The following is a 12,694-nucleotide window of genomic DNA, read 5'->3' on the forward strand; positions in this document are numbered from 1 at the left end:
TTTAATTAAAATGCAAGTGGTAATGCAGGATGTCTGGAGCAGGGCTGGGATTCTGTGTTTCTAGTGAAGTCTGAGGGGAAGCTAATGTTGCTAGTTGGGAAACTATGAGTAGCAAGGTCTGTACCACACTTGGAGAAACACAGGACCAAAGGCTCTTTAATTGCAATTGACAATGCTGGGACTTGAACCAGGGTAGTATCCTCCAGATCCTGAGCCACATTGTGTCCTGTTGATGTCTTCTCCTGCCCTCACCCTAGTCCCTGTCAAGGTGGTGTGAGGGGCAGATGCTGTGCCTTTATCCAGATCATTTTCCCACCTGCAGCCTACTGCACAACATTTCTGTAGTAGCTACGATACTGGAACAAATTCTTCCTCAAGAGGGAATATATTTTATTTAAAAATGCCCCTTGCTGGCCTACCCTATCAGGTTAAGGCTCAGGCATACCTAATTTCTGGGTGATTAATGATTTATCCTTGAACTGAACTGAGGCCCTGCTTCTGAGATATCTGTTCCTAACTGAGCTTGGCCATATGGGCAAAGACCCCTGATCATAGGGACTTCCACTCCAGATTCCTAGCGAAATGCTCTAGAAACACATGGGATGCTTGTCAAGGTGACTTTCTGTCTAGCACATTCCTAAGTAAAATGTGTAAGGAACTAGGGTTTGAATACCTTATCTTTAGACACAACCTGCCCCAGAACTATAAGCAGCAAACTTGAGCATCTAGGAATCTTATGGAAGGTGACTGATATTTCAGAAGAATATTTGGGTGGGAAACTATATGGTATAGACAAGGTTTCTACCAGAAGCTCATGGATAAGACAATGCAAGAAAGCTGAGAGGTGAGATGACTGGGTTATGAGAGCCTTAACCTAATCAGTGCATTGATCTACTGATAAGGAGTAACTGGGACATAACTGTAGGCAAGTAGGGTATGATGGAGGAGGTGGGGCACTGGGGCATGTCTTTGGGGTTTATGTTTTGTTCCCGGTGAATGGAGCTTGCTGCACTTCCTAGTTGCCATGACCTGAGCTGCTTTCCTCTGTGCCCTTCTGTCATGAGGTTCTACTTCTCCTCAGAGCTTTGGAGTTGGCCATCTATGGACTAAGACTTCTATAACTTTGAGCCCCAAATAAACTTTTGCTCCTCTAAAATTATTCTTGATAGGTCTTCCGGCCATAATGATAAAAAAAAGCTGACTAAAATAGAAATTTTATAGAAAACCTGATATGATGTGGTAAAGGCAGAAGCAGGTGATTCTTTTAGGTCCCAGTGTAATCTCCTATCTAAATTCATTTATATTCCTTTTTCAATGAGAGGTGTGTATCATTTAGAGTATTTGAAGGCAACTTCATCTTGTGGAATTGCTGTTTAATCACGAAGGTGCTGTGTTTCTGTGAAATAAGCCAGTGGCAATTTAGCAGTAATGAGTCATTCATGGTGCTGAATTGCAATTTGAAATGCAGAGACATCTTTCCATCCCCATCAATCTACAGTGGACCCTAAGGACAAGCCATCTTGGGAATGAGAGTGAGTCCAGAACTTCTCAACTCAACACTTAGGAAATAAGTTTGTTTGTTTTTTTTTTAAATCCCTTTTTGCTTACTCATCTATAATGGTGAGATTTGCCATGGAGAAAAATGTCTTGGCTCTTCTCAGTGTTTTTCAAACAATTTAGTATTCAGCTAACATGGAGCTACAACAGACTAGAAAGGCATCTAACGAGAGAACTAAGTATGTCAGGATTTAACTGTGTTTCCTTTGATGTACTCGCCCATCTGTGTTCCTTGGGCAGAAGCTGTGACTGGCCAGCTGGTGTGTGAACAGTGTTCTGGAACCTAGAGACCCACTCCCACCTGTGTGACCCAGTGGTCCTCAGATCCTAATGTTAGGATGGAAGACACTGGATGATAAACCAAAATAATAACAACAGCCATACCACAAGTTAAGAATTCCAGCTAGAGAGGGAGATGCTGATGGAGTGGGTCAGGCATGGAGTCAGGAACCTGCATTTTTAACCAGCCCCACCCCACTCTAACCCAGGTGACATGAAGACCTCCTGTTATGAATGTCCCCCAGAGGCTCACGTGTTAAAAGTCTGCTTCCAGTCTGCGGTGCTCTTGGGAGGTGGAGGAAGCTTTAGGAAGTGGGCTTAGGGGAAGTGGAAGAAAGTTACGTCACTGGGCATGTCCTTGAAGGGGCTGTTGAGACCCTTGCTCTCTCTCTCTTTATTTCTTGGCTGCCAGGAGGGGAGCGGTTTTGCTCTGTCATGTGTTCCTTGCCGTGATGTTCTGTCTTGTCACAGGCCCCAGAATGAGGAGCCAGGTACCCATGGACTGAAACCTCTGAAACCATTAGCCAAAATAAACCTGTCATCCTTTTAAGTTGATTGTCACAGTGACAAACGCTGACTCACACACCACTCTGAGGAACCTCAGGGTACGGTGTTCTTCCCAGGACTTGAGTGGTTCAGCCTTCCTTTTGTAAATCCCTACCTCTCCGTGTACATAGAACCTTGTAAGCAAGAAGGGGGCAGGGGCCCAGCTGTCAGTTTCTGCGGTGTTTTCCCCGTCTTCTCACCAAATCTCCGAGTCCCCTGTACCTCAGTTTCCCCTATTGTAAGCTGTGCGGCATGAATCTCTGCCACTGGAGAGATTGTGCAGGCATATGAACTAACTCATGTTAGGGAAAGAAAGGGGCAAGGAGTTTTCATGAGACCCAAATTAGGATTATACTTTTTGGAGAATTATGATGGTTACTTCTTTGAGATTTTTGAAGGGGTCCAGAATTATTACCAAAGAGGCTCGGTGCAGTGGTGCACGCCTGAAATCCCAGTGGCTTGGGAGGCTGAGGCAGGAGGATCACGAGTTCAGAAGCCCCAGTAAAAGCAAGGCACTAAGCAACTTAGTGAGACCCTGTCCCTAAATTAAAAAAAAAAAAAAAAAATAAGGCTGGAGATGTGGCTCCGTGGTTGGGTTGAGTTCAATCCCTAATATAAAAAAAAAAAATCTATCTATCCATCCATTGATCCATCCATACATGCATACATAAGGGCAGGGGATGTGGTTCAGTGGTTACACAACCCTAGGTTCTCTCCCTAGTACAAAAAAAAATAAAAAGGAATTATTACAAAGGAGGAAGCTTTCACATAGGGAGGAAATTAGCCTCCAGGGAGTTGACTTTTGTTTTTCTTTGTTGCTCTGTTCTGGGAGTGGGCAGGCTTGTCTGAGAATCTTGCCATTTTGACAAAGTTTGGGGAATGAGAGCCAAGTGAATTCTGAGGGTGTAGAGAACTATAAGCTCCAGGTACCATGAGTTCCCTGGGTTTCTCTTTGTGTGACTTTCCTCCCTAAAGGGGATTGTGCCTCCGTAGAAGAATGTCTCATCCTGTGCTCTACAGCTCAGATTTGCAGGGTCACACAGCTCGGTAATCCCTTTATGTGTGTTTAAAAAAAAAAGATTAATGCCTTTTGACAATAAGAGCCCTGAGCCCTGAGCACTACCTATCCATTAGCGCGTCCTCGGAGGGAGTGTATTCCTTGAGCAAATTCTTCCAGGTCACACCCATGCTGGCCACTTCTATCCCAAGGAGCTCAGCCATGCCAGTTTTCATAGGTGCCTGAGCATCATAGACACACCCAGAACCAGGTTCCAAGCGCTTGGGAAAAGGTGGTCAAAATTTCATTTTGAGGTAAAACCTGATTTCTTTTCTAGTCGGTGACAACACCAGGAAAAGAAGATTTCATTCACCACTTTTTAGTTAAAAACATAAGGACCTTTTTCAAAAACACAAATTTCCTAGCATGGAGTGGCATTCAACGGTTTTGCAATTAAAATGATAATGCAACATTTCTCACAAGAACTTCTCTTTAAAATCAGTGTGATGGGTTCACAGCACACCATTAGAAGGAATTATGTAAAACAGCCTCTCTGTTCCAAATTTTATTTTAAGGTTTAATTTATTCCAGATTCTGCAGGAAAAACCATCCATGTGACAAGCCTGCTAACAGATGTCAATTTAGTTTTATAGCACATGCCTGCACTTCAGAGTTGGAAAATGGAGATTATTCTTTTTGCCTGCTGTTTATTACACACAACAGCTTCATAATACTGTGCCCCAGAGGAGAGCTGATTAATAACCTGTGGGCAAGGAACTTACCCTGCTTTGTCTTTGGCAATGTTAAGCATAAGCTTTATTTCACATTGCCCTTTTGGATTAAGAGAGATACTGGAAAGAGCAAAGGTGACATAAAGTGCAATTTCTTTGTTTCGATAACACTTGGACAAAAGATTTGGTATAGTATAAGTGGTATAAGAGATATATGATAAAAAATAAGAATTACTTAACTAGACAATTAAATCTATATTAAATGTTGTATAGCATTGGTAGGTAAAACACAGTACTCTATATGATAAATGTAATGTTAAATTTTAACCAAAGCAAGAAATCATCATTTCTTCTTAACCACAAGGCCCATTTCCCTATGTTATCATGGTAGAGTAATTTGGGTTTACATGTTGGACTTCTGTTCATATCTCCATGTGTCTGCCTGTTCATCCAGTAAATATTTATTAAGCATATTCTATAAACAAGATCCGATGCTTAAATAATAAAGATATTATGATAAACAAGTTTCCTTTTAATTTTTCATTTTTAATTGAGGTAAAATACATGTAAAATTTACTATCTTCATCATTTTTAAATGTCTCAATAGTATTAAGTTAGTAGTGTAGTGTCAGTAGTGTTCATGTATTCAACATGATCATGCATCCAATCTCTAGGACTTTTTCTCAGGCTGTACCTAGTAAACAATAACTCTCCCTTTCTTGCTTTAAGTAGCCCCTGGTAACTTCTAGCCTACTTTTTGTCTATGAATTTGCCTATTGTAGGTAACTCATAAGTGGAATTGGCTTAACTGGCTTATTTAACAGAGCATAATGTTTTCAAGTTTTCCCCATGTTATTGCATGTGTCAGGATTTCTTTGCTTATCAGACTGAATAATATTCCTTTGTATGTATATGCCACATTTTGTTTATCCATCCATCTGTCAATGGACGCTTGGGTTGCGTCCAACTCTTGCCTATTGTGAGTGATGTTACTATGAACACAAGTGTACACATGTCTCTTTCAGACCCTGCTTTCAGTTATTTTGGATATATACCCCAAAGTAGATTATGGACCATATGGTAGCTGTATTTTCAATTTATTTTTGAGGAACAACCATACTGTTTTTCATAGTGGATATATCATTTTATATTCCCATACACAAGTCTCAGATTAACATGTCGCTGAAAAGATAGAAACGTGATCTCATAATGAATGCTAAAAAGTAAAAGTATGGTGAGCTACCGGAATGTTTAATAGAGAAATCCAATCTCAGCTCTTACTCTTGATGCCAAGGCCAGACAGGGACTTGATAAGAGTTTGGTTGCTGGGTGAATGAGTCCTTGGTGCAGAGGCCTCTCTTGTTTCCTTCTTGCTTCTCACTGTCCTCGGTTCTGTAGGAATGGCACTGGGGAACAATGGAGTACTTGTTAATGGATTACTGTTTTTTTTTTTTTTAATTCCCTGGTTGCCTCTATTGCTTTCTGGTGACCTTATGGATAACATTTTTTTCAGTATTGTTCCTTTTCTCATTCGAATATGACCTAATATTCTATGATGCTGAAATATTTCCATCAGATCCCTGCCTTTTCTTTGGGGGTGGAAGAAGGAATCTGCCTGTGGATGTAAGATGAAAGTGTAGTGATGTTAGGAAGTAGTGGGATATTCAGGGAGAGAATGTTCTTTCTATTCTTAGAACATTGACTTTCTTCTCTAAAGAATTGTGTTCTATTAAGATAGCAAAAGGGCTTCTTGCTCATTTTTTCACTTAACTCAATCAGTAATATTTTGCTCCGTTATGTGCTATTTATAGCTATTTTAAATTGAAATTCAGTCTTGAGATTTTTCAAGAGGAATTCAGATATTTAAAATATACTGACATTACATTTGAAGACTTATCCTGCTTATTTGGTCCTCCAACTAATGAAAGGCATTGCTGTTATTCTGTTCAGTTTTTAATTTTGCTAGCAATTGAGGCAAAGAAAGAAGCTGGCCGCAAAAATATTTGGCACCGTTCTTTCCTTGGAAATTTTTATTGGTTGTGCTGTTTGCTGGGTTGTTATTATTCTCATTAGCTAGAAAGATCAGTTGCCTGTCTGAAATGAGCCCTGGGGTTTCTCACAGTGGCTCTGGTCTTGATACTATTGGCACAGGAAAGAAAAGGTTGATGACATTTTCAGGATGCTGGTTTGGGGACAGATAGTAAATGTTGGTCCATGGTGCCCAGTGGAAGAGCTGCTGGCTATCAACTCAAGTGACCTGAATACCAGTGCTACAACCTGGTATTTGTGTGAATAGACTGTGAATTAAGCCCTGTAAGCCACATTCTATGTTTTCTATAAAACTGGAATAATTACTTTCCATGCAAGACTATTGCGGGGTGGGTACTAAAAACAGAGAACTATAAAGAACCTAGCACAGGGCCAATTACTCTCCAGATGGAAGCTATTTATCAAATAGTTATTGGGTTACATTGATTTTAATTGTTTTTAGGACAACATTCAAATTCTGGGGATGGAGCACTATAGTATGAATGATTCTGTATATTTTATTGCTCTTACTTTCTTAGTAAGTAGTTTCTAGTAGGTCAACTATTTACTCAGGAAAATGTTGAAGGAGGTCAATATTCTGGATTGGATTTTGGAAGTATTTACGACACTATCGGTGTGAATCTGATGTCCATACATCCTGCTGATAGACTTGGAATCAATTTTTCTGCAGTGACAACCATGGGCAGAATGAGTGTGTGTTTCAAATAGGTCACCTGTTTCATGGCCTTGGTAGAAATGTTATGAATTCATTCCATGTGACTTTCTTGGGCATAAGTCCTTGAAGCTACACAGACCTGCTGAGTATAGTATTATGAAGTAATTTAGGTGGTGTTGATATAGTTGAAGATATTTTATGTAGCAACAGTTCAAGACTTTTCACTGTATGAACTAAGTACTAAGGAATATTCTAGATTATTTAACTCATCTGACCAAATCCAGGAGGCTTTGTTGCTCACTTGTCTTTTTTGTTCCCCTCCTGTGCTATCTACTGTGTTTAACATGAACTTCTGCTTTGAAGTGCAAGGTCTGAATCCAATCTTTCTACCTGCACATTTCCCACTATTTTCCTGCAGGTATCCTATGCTCTAACCTAACTGGATGGTTTTACTTATAACTTGCCTAAACACTTTCATCCCATTAGCTTTAATCACATTTGTTATTAGCTCTAATATTTTCTCTGTACTTAAACAAGTGAAAAAAAAATCACTCATCTCTCAAGTCCTTTCCCAAATGCTATCTCTTCCATAGAGTCTTTCTCAAAAGCATTGAGTTTAATTTTTATTTCATAGATGACATATGTTCACTGTAGAAAATTTAGATAGTAGGGAGCACAGAAAGTAAAATGGTGAAAATTAAAGTCACCAATAACTCTACCACTGGATAGGTGCTGTTTCCATCAGCCTTTTCACTGCTGTGACTAAAGGACTGGACAGGAACAATTGTAGAGGAGGAAAAGTTTATTTGGGGGCTCATGGTTTCAGAGGTCTCAGTCCACAGACAGCAGGCTCCATTCCTTAGGGCTCAAGGTGAGGCTGAACTTCATGGCAGAAGAATGTGGCAGAGGAAAGCAACTCACATGATGATCAAGAAGCAGAGAAAGACTCAACAAATATATACTCCAAAGGCACTCCCCCAATGACCACCTCCTCCAGTCACACTCTACCTTCCTTCAGTTACCACTCAGTTAATCTCATCAGGGAATCAATCCACTGAGTGGATTAAGGCTCTCATAACCTGGTCATTTCTCCTCCAAAACTTCTTGCATTGTCTCATACATGAGCTTTTGGGAGACACCCCACATTCAAACCATAATAGGCGCTATTAGTATACATAGTCTCTCCTTACCAACTTCCCCCCCTATGATATATATATATATATATATATATATATATATACAAGAAGCAGAGAAATATGTATATACATACATATATACATATGTGTAATACATATATACATATACATATCTGTATCATGATTCATTTAACCATTCCCCAATTGTATATATGGAGTGTTTCAAGTTTTTGACTAGTATAAACTTTTCATATGCATTGTTAAGGGATTTTCATATGCATTGTTAAATTACCCTCAAGAGAGCTTGCACCATTTTACCTTACTGGGATTCTTCAATAAATGTGATTGATTACTTCCTTGAATTCCCATAAAACTTTGTTTGCATATATTTCATGGAAGTTAGCTAGTTTCTTTCCTCCTTGTAGAGAGCTCTGTGATATACTGTGTTAACAATCTATTTGATATACTATGTATCTAGGCCACACACTCTGAAATTGCAAAGATAGTAACTTTGTCATATTCATCTTTTTTCTCCACTACAGCACACAGCATAGTGCCTGACGCATGTGAAATATATGGTAAATAAATATTAGATGCTTTGAAATGAATGCTTCACACTATTAATGAGAATCTTTTAAAAATAATGGCAGTAAAACTTGCCCAGTTGGCTGAGCATCCTGAGATCATAGTCTTCTTTCCAAACCATTACCTTATTTGTGGAATATCATGAAATACTAATGTTGGTAATTTAACAATTTGAGCTAGTATAATTTCACTAAGAGAAAACATGATTATTTGTGTATGCAACTTATAGTCATGCAACCAAGCCACAGAACTAGGCAGTATTGACTACTTCAGGTTTTCTTATTAATAATTGGCTGCCACTTATCATTTATTTTCCTTCTATTGGCTCTTGGAGGCAGGCAATTAGCTGTCAGCATGAAGGCTTATGAAACACTGATGAGTTGTGTCATGTGGGAAATTGCCTTGATGCAATAGCCTCACATATACTTCGAGGTAAGCTATCCCAGAGGCTATGGATCACAAGTTAAGATGCTTGAATCACACGGTTTATTGAATCAATTAAAAAAACACAGTGGGAAGTAAGGGGAGGAAGCTGGGGTAAGTACAAACAGAGTGTAAGGAGGACACTGCCTGAATCCTGATCAGCTGGTCAGCCTTCCTCTCCCTCCCTCTCTCCCTGAGCTTTCCCTTCTCCCTTCCCTCTTCTTCTCTTAAGCCTCCCCTGCTGCTGTTGTGGCTAGCAGGACCAGAGTTAAGGTATAGATCAAGGATGCCCAACTGGAGAGATGCAGGGATGAGTGCTCTGGTCACAGCTGTGAGCTCACCAATTTGACTATGAACAGCTATGGATTTTATCAGTGGGGCTAGAATGGATGTCACCCATGGTGGCCAATTGGTGACCTCATGAATATTGAGTGACACACATATCTCATGTATATTTCATGTTTAGTAACTACTTCGGTGTTTTAATCAGCATTCCCATCACTTCCTATGCTTAGCATACATATGTACAAATAAAGCTCTTTAAACAAGATCTTATTAAGTTTTAAACTGAATTTTAAGTTTTAAATGCAATGTACATTTGTTGTCTTTGAGAATATTCCTTTACAACATATGTTAAGAATAGAAGGGCTAGAGTTGATCAGCTGGTCAGCCTCCTCTTAATTTTAATTTTAGGTACAATTAAAAAGTAGCACACATATGTACTACTTTTTAATTTTACCTAATGTCTCATAAGTTACTGACTTTTCTATTTTTTTAATTTTTGTTAATTATATACAGACTTAATGCCTTTATTTGTTTTTATGTGGTGCTAGGATCAAACCCAGTGCCTCACACTTGCAAGGCAAATGCTCTACCACTAAGCTACAACTCCAGCCCTTTATTCTTAACATATGTTGCAAAGGAATATTCTCAAAGATAACAAATGCACATTGCATTTAAAACTTAAAAATCAGTTTAAAACTTAATAAGATCTTGTTCGAGAGCTTTATTTGTACCAGCAATCCACTTCTGTGTTCAAAAACCTTGATACAGCATTTATAGGAACCTAAATAGGCCCTTATGAATAAAATAGAGTGAGGAAAGTAAGATATTTGACAATCTTGTAGCATCATTATGAGCTTCACTCTTATGGCTAGAAATTAACTGTGGGAGACAGAACTGGATATGCACCGATTTGAAGATGTTCCCTGTTTTCTTTTTTTAATACAAGATTTCATACATGAATCTGTCATGTTATAATTCAGCTCCCTTAAAATGGACTTGCAGAAAAAAAATGTTTTAACATCTATTTAATTTCCACAGTGCCCAAGAAAGTGTTCACTATGACAAATAGGAATTCTCTTCTTCTTGTTCATTAAGATTTACAGATGTCCTACTAGAGGGCATGAATTTGAGTCAGAGGGTCTCTGGTCTCAGGCATACTCTGGCCAGGCTCTTAAAATTTCACAGAAAACTAAAATAGGTGATTGCCAAATCATCTGACTCCCTTTTTAGCTTCTTGTCTCAGTTTCTTCCCCCATCTAAATTTTAGCACAAATTGTTTCAAAGAGGAATGTGCAGAGATAAAGTTCAGCATCTTCTAGCTTGTAAAAAATGATAAGGTATAGAGAAGCCAAAAGCATTAGCAAGGAACATAAGCAGAAGGAATATTCCACCTGCTGGAGAGTTGGCTCTCAGACTGCCCTTTATTCAATTAACACGAAGGAACCAGAAACGAAGGACTCCAGCATGCCTGAGAAATAATTACCTTGGCCTGAAAGAATTACCGGAATTAAAAAAGATAGAAATTCAGCACGTAGTGTTGTTTTTAAACCTCTCTCTCTCTCTCTCTCTCTCTCTCTCTCTCTCTCTCTCTCTCTCTCTCTCTCTCTCTCACACACACACACACACACACACACACACACACACTCTATTGATGGCACTTCCGATATGCCTGCCCATGACAGATACCCATATTTTCTCTCTCTGGATTGGGTTTATAGCAGACAAAATCTGAAGAAAATTTATCATATGAAGACAGCCAAACATCACTCTTTCAGCTTCCTACACATTCTGTTATCAACAATATCCTTTCTTGAATGTTTATAGGAAAGGCAGAATAATTTTCTATACTTTAGTTCAGACTAGAATATTCCTACTTATGTTTTTTTGAAGTGCTAAGAGAAATTATTTTAGTCAAGATGAATTCACTTATTTATAAATTTCACACATCCAAGAATCAAAATGAAGAATAAGATATTATGGGTAAGAAAATCCTATCCGAGTAGAAGAATGTGAATTTATTGGGACAGCAAAAAATATTAACTGAGGTTTAGCTTTCCATAAGATTTTCCTGACAAAGATTCTTCTACTATAACTTAAACTGCACTCTTTGAAGAGTTTTCCCATTTAGAGTGAATTTAACAACCATAGATATAATATAGGATAGCAATTTCTAAGAAATTATTGGACAGCAAAGGATAAATGGATCCTGTCTCCTAGGCAACCACAAGGAGGGTATAACATTCCTCAAGCTCCTAAAATGAAGTTTAAGGTTGCTCCTATTTTTGGTTTCAGCTTCCTCTGAAAATGGTTTTTTTATTTCTTGAAATTATTCTTTTATATAATGGAGTCTGAGCCCTTCCTAACTCTTCTCTCAGTAATGTTGGTCTTGTATGTGTCAGCCTCTCCATCCTTTGATCTCAGCATGTGTGGCCATTAGAGGGAATAGCTTCCCTGAAAATAAGATCAAATTGAGGACAGAAACTATATCATGAGAAGTGAGTGTAGAACAGAGACATTTCCAGCCATTTGGAGGGTTTCAAAAATTCATGAAGAAAAATACTTGAAGTTTTCTGACCCACTCAATCTTTTTGCAAATCCTGCCCCTGTTTGTTAAGCTAATATGGTACAGGGCATTCAGCTTTAGACGAGAAACGTTTTAAAGAAAAAATGATGGAGTGGGTGCGCTTCTGATTCTTTCAGTAAGCTTTTTGTGCAAGTGCCATTTATTTGGGCATGGGATTTTCTAGGTGGTTCTCCCAATATTCTGATTCTTTCTCATTTGCTATACTGTTCTCAACCCTTTTTTCTTACCTGTTTTTCTTGCCCAAATTCTATTTGTCTTTTAGTGACACTTTCTGTGGGTCTGGCAATGTAGTATATATATTGCAGACAGTGTACATACTCCGTGTATAACCACTCACAATGGGACAGTGATTGTGACTTTCAGAGCACTGATCCCTTAATGAGGGTACACTGGGAAGTCCTGAAGACAGGCCAGGAGTTGACAACCTTTCACAAATGGGGGTTCTGGTTATTGACACAATGTTTTCAACACCTTGGGGCTGGTGGCATCTTGTGATCCAGAAAACCACAGAAATGTCCATAAGGTCTCCCAATGATAATACCTCTTCAGTTTTTTTCTACTGGTAGATTCATTCATTAGTAATGTTTGAAAAATTCACTCCTCTCTAGGAGGTTGAGCTAGCCCAAATAACAACTACTTAAATCATGTAATCTTATTGATGTCTCATGTAGGTGTCTTATGATACTTGGCTATGGAGATGGACATTGGCCAAGGTGGAAAGGGAGAAATTTTTATACATGACTTGGTGCACATGCTATAATAAGAAATTTTGGCCAAGAGGACATCTTAAGGTGAATGCTGTGGGGGTGAAGTTACAAGAGGTGGGAGAGGAATATAGAGGAAGGTGGAAAGGAGAAACACTTGGAT

The 12,694-nt window shown here is 38.9% G+C and overlaps 1 protein-coding gene across 1 annotated transcript in view; it reads left to right on the top strand.

Moving 5' to 3' along the window:
- Mettl24 (methyltransferase like 24) overlaps positions 1-12,694 on the top strand; it is a 98,920-nt gene that overhangs the window by 61,124 nt on the left and 25,102 nt on the right. The window lies entirely within an intron of this gene.

This window comes from Ictidomys tridecemlineatus, chromosome 8, assembly GCF_052094955.1.
Source record: "Ictidomys tridecemlineatus isolate mIctTri1 chromosome 8, mIctTri1.hap1, whole genome shotgun sequence".
Taxonomy (NCBI): Eukaryota; Metazoa; Chordata; class Mammalia; order Rodentia; family Sciuridae; genus Ictidomys; species Ictidomys tridecemlineatus.